The following is a 12,726-nucleotide window of genomic DNA, read 5'->3' as shown; positions in this document are numbered from 1 at the left end:
CTTCATTATTCTATTATGTATTCTTAGTTCCCAAATTCTTATGTATTTGGGAAAATTTCTGAAAACATGACGCACAGAAAAATGTTTTACTGAACAATGAAGGTACGTATTTTCATTGTGTATGAATGACTTGACATTTAGACTAAGCATTCATAATAACATAGAACTTGTTTTGCATTTGACAAGAAATTTTGTGAAAGTTTTAAAAGTTATTTCAGTATTGCTCAGGGGCTTTATAAGCATAATCATACAGTTTGTGTCTCTGCACGCTACTGTATGTGAAATGTTTGTGCATGCAGGCAAACCTTTTTGGGAAAGTTTTGAAATCCAACAAGTTCTAAAAAGAATATGTAGATTGTGATACTGTTTTCATGAGATGTACATTATTCTGACATGGTAATGTGTGGTATTTGTTGTACACGTTGGCCAGTGTTACATTCCCACTTTAGGCTCCAATGATATATTAATCTATTCCATTTCAACCACTGAACCATGCATTAATTATCTGATAACTGTCATGTTTCTTATCTCAATGCACAAGGATCATCATGTGGCAGAGCTATGTTTCATTATATGATCCCGTATTGGCCAAAACTTGCTGTTCTTACCTATTGGAAGGAAATTTTTAATGTTCATTGAAATGCATTTCTCTGTATTCCACATAAGAGCACCAAATATGACTTAGAAATGCATCAGAGCCATGATCATATTCACCTGTTATTATCATGTTTTTGAAAGGCTGACCTATTTTTCTTGTTAAATGCCATTTTAAACTGTCCCTTTCTTGACATTTCCAGGCAATCATTTAGATGATGGCATTTAGATAATTATGATTTATATGAATAATCAGCATTGAATGTCATGTAAAGTTCCTCATACATGGTAATTACATTCAAAGCAAAATGTATAACTGCTTATGAAAATGCCTTAAATGCCTTAATAATATCCTTCCAAGTAACTGCCCCCAGTGAAAAAATTAGTTGCTAAATTAATTCATTATACTTTTAGATATATTTTTTTTAATTCTGTGTTAACCTATTATAATCATGTGGGGGCCCAGTTTGCCACTCTAACATAACCCAATATGGCAGTGGTCATATTTAGAGTGGTTACATGAGGAGTTAAATGATATGGTGTTCTAAAATTAACATGGTTCTCCTGTAGCTCATGATCTTTTATTTTTTTCTGTTTAGGAGAGACAGCAATGGAAAAAAGATTTTGGTAAAAGATGCCCACAATATGCAGGTCTGACACACAGTGAAGTATATTGTTTATTCTCAGGATTTGTCAATCCTGCATCATACAGATTCCATTCTATTCCTGTTGTATGCACTGAATCAGTTCTATATTCATTCAGTGATATATCAATGCCTGGGCTTTGTGAGAATATTTCAACCTACATGTATTTTATGGACTGTGTGTGGGAATACTTCATTGGGAACACTTAACAAAGGCAGTATAAAATAGTATAAAAGTCAACATGAGCAGCTAGTACCACACCCTGAAATGATAATTTGTGCATAAATTCAATAACTAGTGCAATGCAAGGGTTCATTTAGTTTGGAGTGTATATGTTGGTTTTCAGCCCAAAACACATTTGCTCTCAATTGCTCCTAATTGGATACGTAATATGTATTTGGCAAGTTTTACCCTCTTGTATCCACATTATGCCAGAACAAATTTATGGATGTCATAAAGAATAAATGTATCATATTCACCTTCCAGGGCTTTCTCGGAGGCTTTCACTCTCTAAAATGTGTTATATGGCAAATTATTTGTTCAGAAAGAGCTATTTTATATTGATGCACTGCAGAATGACAGGCAGAATCACTGGGGTCCTACTTACAGAAAGAGTGGACATATTGAAACAACATGATTTGAAGAATGATTTGAAAATGCACTGCACTGCATGAAGAACAACAATAGCAACACAAAAAACCAGCATACACAGGGGAGTGTGAACACTTTCACACTATAATCAAGGCACAGTCTCCTAAAACATCATAATAAATAATAGACTATTCCTTGATTGATTATGGTCTTATAAATGAAAGGTATTGTAATGTGTGTATTGCCAGCATAATTAGTTGAAGTCATTGAATTAATACAATGACTAAATTATATAGTAAGGTTCCTGTAAATTTTCCTTTCATGTAATTATTTTGCAGGTGATTTTTAATGCTTTCATATGAAGTCCATAGTCTCCTAGCCATTGTGGTGCTTTGTTCCACCCCCAACTCAATATCTTTGCTAGCTTAACTGGTACATGGCAGAAAATGTTGCTTAGCATCACTTAATCTTGACTTCAAGCCATTCATTCACATATTCATTCACATGCTTGGCAGTTGGTCACTGACAGAATCATAGTATTTTACATGTTATCCAACTTACATTTAATTTTAACGGGAACGTCATCTCTAATTGCATTGTTGCCTTGTCTCTGTGAAGATTTAGGCATCTGCAAATACTTATAACTCTCAGTTTGAACTGTCTGTTGACTGTGCAGGATAGAGTTTATAGGGGTTTGAGAGATTAGAGGTGTAGTGTATTGGGTTAACATCTTGTTTTTAGTGTATGTAGATCATCTGGGGTATCTGTATCTCATGTCTCAGTCTGTCTTTGCTGAAGTTCAGGACTTTGCAGGTGATGGCAGGGCCATCTTTTCTATTTTTCATAAGAATCCCTGATAAATTGTGGACCACTGAAATAAGCTTAAAAAGGTCTCTAGTGAACTTTTTTCAGCATGAACTTTTAGTGCCTCAAACATGCTCTGAAATAATTATAGAATTAATCAGCAATACTGTTTTGGGGGCTTGTAGAAGTGCCAAATTGAATTTGGCTTGAAATGAATCCCTTGACCAGGGTTTATTTTTATTTTATCTTTATTTTATTTTTATTTTTTTTTGGGGGTTCTTCTACTGTTTGGTTCTTCTGCTTTGCATGATGTAAAGGGTGAGTGGAAAAAATATGTATGTATGTTAACTTTTGTTTTGGAAATATAAAAACATATTTTCTGAATATTTCATAAAACAAAATTTATTTGCTTTAACATACTGCGCGTTTCAAAATGTCTGTCTGCACACACACACACAGTTGCCATGTCCATTGCAGTATCATTTGACTTTTTTGAGTGGAAAGTTTGTTGTCATTAAGAGTGGACTACGGGTTAAGCCTTCAAGTTCGTTCAGGTGGATATATGTAATTTTTTCACTTCACAGGCTTCTAGGCCGGGACCAGACTGAGTGAAGCATCTATTTTATCACTACCTGAGATCACAATCAACAACCGCCCCCTGGACCGTGATTCTGCAATTGCAGTCTCACCTGATTAATTCTCCCCACTCATCCACAGTCACAACCCTGATACCCATTCCATGGAATCAGAATATTTTTTCACCAATATGACAGGCTGATTTTTAAATCCTGATCACCCCTGCCTGGTGTAACATCTACTGCATTTGACTGATGATCAGTTCCCAAAATCTACAAGCAGTGAGCTGAGGAATGCCGTTGAAAAGCTATTTCAGGACCTGGACACAGATGGTGTTATATCTCCTCCAGTACCCTACAGTGAATTGAAGGATCTAAGCAATGCAAAGTGTAAAGTTTGTGTATATTCTGGTCACACGATTGGTGAAATCAATCACAGGGCTGTTAAAAACATTAAATAACGTGTTCATTAATCCACACCATCCCTTTGTCAGTCCTTTGTCTATGCAAGGCATGTATGATGTGTACAGTTGCAGAACACCAGCCAATGATCTACAGAATGAGAACAAGCAGAGGTTTTACAGTCATGCGTCCTGTACAGCCATCAGAATTGTAGCCAATCAAATATTCCCCAGGGAACAGGTTGTGACAAGCTCCTAATACTGGGCCAAGAATCAAATCCATTAATGTGTTTATTAATGCTCATATGCAATTCAATCATGACCCCTTCTGGTCCTGTAGATACATGTACTGTAGGTCTTGATACTAAAACATAGAGAACCTTGTGCACACCATCCCATTCATGGACTACGGTATGAGGCAGTACTCACACAACATAGGCAGGTCTCAGAGTGAGCAGGGAGTGTTCACAGCATGCAGCCTGCGTTCTCAGAGCGCAGACAGTGTCCCAAAGTGGAGGAAGTTTTTCCACAGAGGATTGCCCTTAAGGGCCACTGTACTCGCATGCCCTTACAGTACGACTGCCCGGGCACTTGTATAGGACAATTTCCATGATTAGCCTTTACCAGACATGTATTATAAGTATAACAAGTGTATGTCCCTTCTGCTTTTATTTTTGGAATAAATGCATATACTGCATTTACATACATATATCTATCACTGTGCATACAATTCAAAAAACCTTTTTCTTTTCACCCTGCTCTTTATATTATTCCTGCCATGACAACTCATAATCCAAGACAATATAATATTTTGTTGCTTTAAATCCAATTTAATTCACTATTCTTCCACTAGGTCTTTCTCCCTTTGAAATCAGCCTTGCTTATTGGGATCAGATACATTTTTCTGTCACTTATTACATTTCAACCCTTCCTACCTGCCTATTCTTCCCTCACCTCCTTATCTTCTTTTGGCACTCATTTGCCATTTCCCCCATGTCCTGATCTTACCTTCCTTTTCTGCATTGACAGTTTGATAGCCCCTGTGATGGTTATCTGAGCTCAGTAGAAAAGCAGCATGTATGTCAAACCAAGAATTCAATTTTTAACAGATTATTATAGTACAGATTTTGGATGTTGATAAATAAGGACCATTATGATCTGTGTAGACACAGTGATTTCTGCTTAAAACAAGGGAAATATGTGTATTTACAGTGACACGTTCAGCTGAAAACGTTTCAATTGAAGCTGTTGTTTTGTTCTCTTATCTATTTTACCCCTACTTTACACCAGGCCAGCCAGTGGAACATGGGCTCCTCCTCTATAGACCCCAAAAAACCCCACTTCATACTGTATTACAGTTCCATTGAATAAAAATAATGTAAGAAACAACTCATTTCCAAGTAAAAATGCAAATAGTGAACAGATAGATTTAATTTTACCTTGAGAACATGTCAATGTCTCAAGAACGTTATAATGACATCTGAAGACATGCCATTAGAATAATGAAGAAATGCCAAACACTTATGGTTCAGTGGCTATCTACATTCTATACACAAATGCAGTGTAATTACAACTATTAATTCATATCAATTTGTGTCTGTAAATATATCTGTGCCCCTTTGTCTTCAATCTGCATGAACTTCCAAATTGTTCACATAATAAAAATAGTGAGTATGGGAGGCTTGCATTACAATGAGGCTATGTAATTAGTTCTTCATGTTGTTTATCTGTTCATCACCATGGGAGAATAGTACATTGGATTCTGCAGACATTCAAAATGTAATCCCTTGAATAAAATAAAAACAACAGCTGTCTCTTTGGACAAATGTGAGCCATTATTACACCAGAGGTTAATGACAAAATGAGTGAGTGAGAAGGAGGGAGGGAGGGAGGGAAAAAGAGAGACTGAACTGTTTAAGTTCACAAAAACTCAAGTTGATAAAAATTAGCATAATATAGGTTAAGGAATATTTTTTATAATACTAATCATTCATGCTCAGACAAAAGGTACAGAAAAGTGCCAACAATACTTCATTCATTTGCTTGTAAAAGGTACCTATTAGGACCAAATAAAACTGTATTGTGCCTTCAGGGTACATTTTGGAAATTTGTTCCTTAGAGAACAACCATGTACTTCCTGAGTACCTTTTTTCTGGGTAGTGTTAACTGATTAAGTATGCATCTGTGGGGAAATTAAATTTGAACATTTATTTAATTAATTAAATGGTGTTTGTCGCAAAAGTGGACTATTTTGTGCAAGCAAAGCATGACAGACATATCAGCGTATTTTCTATGTAGTAGAAACGATTGAGAAGAATTGAATGCTTTGCTTGTGCTAATATAGCCATTAAGTCAGTACTACAGCACCATAGTGTTAGAGATAAAGCCATATTTTTCTTGGTTTGGCTCTGTACTCCATGATTTTAGATTTGTAGTCAAACAATTCATTTGCGGTTTAAGTGCATTTGATTCTCCATTAAAAAAAAAAAAAAATACATCTTGGTTTCACAATGTAGAAACGTATTTCTGTATTTCTACATTATTCATTTATTTTTACATAGGGTATTAAAATACCCTTTAAAAAACCCGCGAATATGCGCTTTAAACACGTGAATTGTTTGATTACAAATCTAAAATTGTGGAGTACAGAGCCAAATCAAGAAAAAAAAAAATCTGTCTTTGTCCCAAACATTATGGACCTCACTGTACAAAGTCAAAGACATTGCAGCAAAACCTATTTCTAAAGAATCCCTTCATGTCATGACGAGAGGTTCAACGTCAACAAAGTGTCAGATAATTAGTAGATCAGAACATACTTTACTAGTGACTTAAGTCTTCTGTGGTCTCTGGGCCTATTGGCATGCATAGTGAAATGTACTGAAAATATTAGTCTTTACCCTTAGGCTAATACTGGAAAGCATGGGAGATAACAGGGATGTGCTGGGCAGACCTTCAGTACTTTTTGTTCTTTCTGAGACATGCAGTATACAACGTGTTCTGGCATATAATTTAGTTTTCAAACATTTGTCGCTACATTTTCTAGATGGTGGGCTATGCAAATATGTTCTAACTAATGTAGCTCTGAATTTCATTTTGGTTGCCTTATCTGCATAAGTTGCTCAAGGATGAACAGCTGCAACAAAAGCATATTTCTGCCAATTCACACTCTTCCTTAGGTGGATAATCATTACATTACATTACATTACATTACAGGCATTTGGCAGACGCTCTTATCCAGAGCGACGAACAACAAAGTGTATAACCATAACGAAAACCCTAGAGAGAAGTACCGTTCCAAGTGCAGGGAATAACCGCATAGTTCAACTTGGACCCTGAAGGATAAACTGATTAATACTAACACAAACGAGAACAGCAACAACACAGTCTACGCAATGATACAAGCAGTAGATAAGACGAGTGCATTAACTAAGTCACCTACGAAACAGCTACCTAGTTACAACCCTAAGCTTACAGTTAATTTAGAGATTACAGGGAGGTAGGGAGGGATGGGGAGAGGTGCAGCCTGAAGAGGTGAGTCTTCAGTTGTCACTTGAAGCGGGTCAGTGTCTCAGCTGTTCTGACCTCCACGGGGAAGTCATTCCACCATTGTGGGGCCAGGACAGACAGGAGATGTGTTCGGGAAGCACAGGTGCGAAGAGGGGGAGGTGCCAGGCGTCCTGAGGTAGCAGAACGGAGGGGTCTGGCTGGCATGTAGGGTTTGAAGATCTTGTGGAGGTATGCTGGGGCTGATCCCTTGACTGCCTGGTATGCTAGGACCAATGTTTTAAATTTGATGCGAGCCGTAACAGGCAGCCAGTGGAGGGTGGTGAGCACGGGAGTGACGTGGGAGTGTCTTGGGAGGTTGAAGACCAGACGAGCTGCAGCATTCTGAATGAGTTGCAGGGGTCTGATGGCAGATGGCGGTAGTCCAGCGAGAAGAGAGTTGCAGTAGTCCAGGCGGGATAGTACCATTGTTTGGGCCAGGAGCTGGGTAGAGTAGGTGATGAGAAAGGGGCAGATTCTCCGGATGTTATAAAGGAAAAATCTGCACGCCCGGCTTACCGCTGCGATGTTCTTGGAGAGGGACAACCTGTTGTCCATCACCACTCCGAGATTCTTGGCACAGGGTGATGATGTCACTAAGGTGCCCCTTAGGGAAATGGAAAAATCAAGGAGGGGAGAGGTTAGAGCTGGAATAAAGATTAGCTCCGTCTTACCTGGGTTGAGCTTCAGGTGGTGATTGTCCATCCAGCTCTGGATGTCCCTCAGGCAAGCGGAGATGCAGGCAGGGACCTGTGTGTCTGATGGGGAGAAGGAGAGAAATAGTTCCGTGTCGTCGGCCTAACAGTGATAGGACAAGCCATGGGCAGAGACTACAGGGCCAAGGGATCTGGTGTACAAGGAGAAGAGAAGGGGACCGAGGACTGAGCCCTGGGGAATTCCGGTGGCAAGGGGACGGGGCGGTGATACTTTACCAGCCCAGGCAACCTGGAAGGAACGATCGGAGAGATAAGACTCAATCCAGTCAAGGACTGTGCCGCAGATCCCTGTTGCTGCCAGGGAGGACAGGAGGATGGAGTGCTCCACAGTGTCGAATGCAGCGGAGAGGTCTAGGAGAATCAGGACAGAGGAGAGGGAGGCTGCTCGTGCGGCATGGAGTGACTCACTGACCGAGAGGAGTGCAGTCTCTGTCGAGTGGCCAGGCCTGAAGCTGGACTGGTGAGGGTCAAGCAGGTTATATATAATCATCAGCTTTTCATTATGCAGCTGTAAATAACAAAATATATCACAAGTAAAATTTTATATATACAAGTAAATTGTACAATACCAAATTGTTTTAGCTTCGGGAACGATTGTGACCATTAAAACTACATTTTTACTCGGAATTTGACATTAAGACAAACAGATCATGAAAGAAGATATTTTTTGAGTAAAATCAGATGAAAACAAATACATTAGTTTGTAGCTGCAAAAGCAGTTCATGCTTTTGTGACTGGTGACAGGTGACAAGCTGGCCTCCAAACGATGCAACACTTTGGTGTTACCCTGTTATCTTTGGTTTAATAGCTTCAAACCGATATTTTACACAGGAATTGACATTGAGACATGCAGATTGTGAAAGTCAAGACATGTCCCTATGTGTGACTGTGTGACAGCAGTATGGTCTCAGTACCCTAACGAAACTCCCGTGCTAGCTACTCATCTTACGTTTAAAAAGCTGTATTTTTACTCTGGGTTTGACATTAAGACATATAGATTATGAAGGTCAGTTCTACTAAAATAAGATGAAAGCCTAAAACTTCCAAAAATGTACACATTTGACATAAACATTACTTTATGTGAGATTGGCCATAGTGACTTCTTGCTCATTGTGACAGAACAAGACACATTTCTATACAATTATATATCTTTGTGGTTTTCAAATTAACATAATAATCTATCCATCTGTACAAAAAAAAACCTTTTTTCAAATTTTTTTCATTTATTGTACCTAAGACTATTGTCTTCTCTATTCTGCTGTTTTCCACAAAAACACATTCTGCATGAAAAATTTCTTAAAGCACTTTATTTCATTGTGAATTTTACATTACAATACACTAATATTTCCATTTTTTCACTTATTGAACATAAGACTTATTTATTTACTTTAACACTGTTGTTGTCAAATTAACATGATTTCCTATCCATCTGAATCATAAAATTAATTTAATTTAAAAAAAAAACTTTTTCACATAAGTCTTTCGTCTTATGTATTATGCATTTTTTCCACTGAAACACATTTTTTTCATAATAAATTTCTTAAAACATATTTCTGTTCATTATTTCATCATGTTAAATTAGCAAGATTTAATGTCCATTTAAAAATAATGTACATGGAAATGTACGAATAATACATTTTTCATCATACATTTCTTCAGACTCATTTCAGTTTATTTATTTCATGTTAGGATTGGGGTTAGGGGGGTAAGGTTAGGCTTTCTTTCCAAATTGCCCCTTATGAGGGCCCTTTAGTTCTGATTATATTCCATGTCTCTCCTACATATTTTATGTCACAGTGATTACATTACATGACATTTATGTAGTTATTTTGTGTTGACTGTGTTTAAGTATATATGTTGTGTTTGAGGCATTGTTCCTGACTTTAGTGGCCTGTTTGTAACATACTGGGTTTTGTGTGCGTAAATTGTTAATTTCCAGTAGTTTGTAGATGATCTTGTAGTCCTGGATTTGGTCCATGTTCAGTAGGATCCCGGCCAGGTTTTGTTTCTTTTGTCTGTTTGTGGCTTGGCTGAATGCCGAGTAGATGGTGATAAGTGGGATGATTTGCATTGTGTCCAGCTGTCTTGTGAAGTTATTTTGGATCGGTCTACAGAAAGATCTAGAATACACCCTTGGTTTTAATGCACTGAAGAGGGTTTCGGTGACCCCTTTAAGATCTGTATTCTGTGTGCAAACTGTTGAACCTGAGCAGTTGGGATTTGATCAGGCTCTTGAAAGTGTGCTTATGGTGGAGTGTTTTTGTGTAAAAGCGCATGTGCATCTAGGTCTTTAAAGAGAACCTTTGTATCTAATGCGTCTGTTCGGACAAATAAGAGTCCCTTGTTTTTGGTAGCGTCCAAGAAATATATTTATTGATTATGTGTGGTATATTTAACTGTGATTGATCTGTGGTGCGTGTTGAGGATTTGTATGAAATTTTCGAAATCTTCTAAGCTATGTGTCCATGTTCCCGAAATGTCATCTAAATATCTAAAATGATTAGTGGGTCGTTTGGGGCAATTTTTAAAAACAGTGACTCCTTCCAATGTGCCATGTAACTGTTAGTATAGCCTGGTACAAATTTTTTGCCTATAGTCGCAACGCTGATCTGTAAAAATAATTATTTGTTGAATTCAAAGTCGTTTTCAGTGAGGTTGATTTCCAGAATATGTAGTCTTCTGTGTCTGGGTATATGGGCCTAACTTATTTTGTAATGTGTAGTGTTGTTTAGTTGTCTGTTCCTGATGTGTTTATTGTGTTCTGTCCATGATAACTATTAACTCCCCTTATTTGCCGGTTTGTTGATAATCAGTTTGTTGTTTGCCAGCTGGTGCAGAGCTTGGCTCTCTCCTCTGCTTGGGTTATCTTTGTCCTTATGGGCTTGCAGGTTCAGTGCCTTGATTAGGGTGTGATTTTCTTTGACGATTCGCGTTATTTTACACAGAATGTGTCTGGCCTTTGGATCCTAGTTGGATTTCAGCATAAAAGGTTTTGTGTGTATGTGGTCAGGAGGTCTAAATCAGACTGCTGCTGCTGTTTTTGGTCCATTTTTCTTTGAGATTTTCCCCATCACATCCTGCCCTCTTTGGTAATTACTATTAATGATGAGCTGCAGTATAATAGACATCTTTAACAATATCACATCCCAATTATGAACTAGCATGCGACTGCAATTTTCTACTCTGAAAAGGATAAATGATAACATGAAACCATAGAACACAACTTTATATTACTGGTAGATAATAACAAACATTTACAATCCCCCCCCCTCCCCCCCCCTGTTTGTCACAGTAGAAGCAGATTAAATAAGCAGGACACTGTCTTGTTGCTCAAAGTATAATAAAGTAACATTATTTCTCTCTAATGCCACCCTCTACTCTCAAAAGGATAATGAGAACCATAAAACACAACTTCATATTACAGGTTGATTCCATTCAGTTGATTCCATTCACAGGCTGAAAAACTACATTTGCAAAGTCAGTGGCACACATTTCCATCAGGGTCAAGAGCTGTGAGGACTGAATGTGCTATTCCACCGAGAAGCATTTGATGCTGGGACACAATTTCCTGTGCTAAATGCTGCCTCAAACTAGATTTAGTGTCCTAAATACAGAAGACTTTGCAATGGCTAGTGAAATGTCTTGAGCTTCATTCATCACGCCATTAATTACTAACTGTAAGTAGTGAGCAAGACACGATTAGTTGCTGTCTGTTTCTCAGTAGATGTTCTGTGTTCTCCTCAGCAGGCAACACATTCTTCTACACGTGTTCATCATTAAAACTCCTTTCTACACTATCAATGGTCTATCTTCCTCAGACTGATGTAGCATCTTGACTTTGAAAGCACACTTCATATTGGCTGCATTATCTGTAATAATGTAGTCAATCTTGTTTGTGATAGTGAACTCATCTCTTATTTCATCAAAGGCTAAATCAGTGTTACCTGCACTTTACCAACCAGTGAAATGCCTGCAGTCTAAAAGGAAAGATTCCAATTCATAGCCACCGTTTGTTGTCTTGTAGCTGTGAGCGGTTACACCTAAAAAAAGAGCGCAAGATGCGCTCTGACCATATATCTGCAGCAACTGAAACTGACATTTGAACCTGTAGCTTCCCCAGGATGGTTGATTTCATCCTCCCAGCCAAATCTGGGATGTGTTTTTCAGATATTGTCTGTCTGCCAATAGCAATATATTTGGGGTCCAATACTTTAAGAACATGTTAGAAGTGCCCATTATCAATAATAGAAAGTTGCACACAGCCGATTATCAATTTTATGATAATTAACAATTGCTTGAAGCATTTCATTTTGTTGAGGGGAATTTGGATTGTACATTTAAACTTCTTGGATAAAGGCTGCTACACTTTGCCTGCTGTCCTTCCTCCCTGTACTCCCTGAATCTAAAACACACACACACACACACACACACAAACACATTCTGTTAGGACCTGATCTTGGCCAGACCATTACACAAAGTAAGTTAATGGAGAAATAATATTGCAAAACCGACCAGCAACTCCGGTACCAATCTGTCAATCCAAATCTATCTGAGAACTGGCTAGTCTTCAAAATGTACTGGGCATTGGGTAGCCTTGAAAGCTGAGCTTTGGACAATTCATACATAGTCTAAAACCAAAAGTCCAAATAGCGTACCCCCAATGGAGAGTTAAAAACTCCACCCAGGGTACCCCCAAAATGAATAAAGGAAAAATAACAAAGCAAATTAACAAAGTCTAGTCCCAATGGAATAATTGGTAGTTCAGCTGTGAATGCACCAACTAACCAAACGGAGTCACTACACAGCGGGCAGAGGTCAAAACGAGAGTCGAGGTCGAGAACGAGCAAATGGTCAAAC

Source organism: Anguilla rostrata, chromosome 12 (genome assembly GCF_018555375.3).
Source record: "Anguilla rostrata isolate EN2019 chromosome 12, ASM1855537v3, whole genome shotgun sequence".
Taxonomy (NCBI): domain Eukaryota; kingdom Metazoa; phylum Chordata; class Actinopteri; order Anguilliformes; family Anguillidae; genus Anguilla; species Anguilla rostrata.
Note: the sequence above shows the minus strand (reverse complement) of the source record.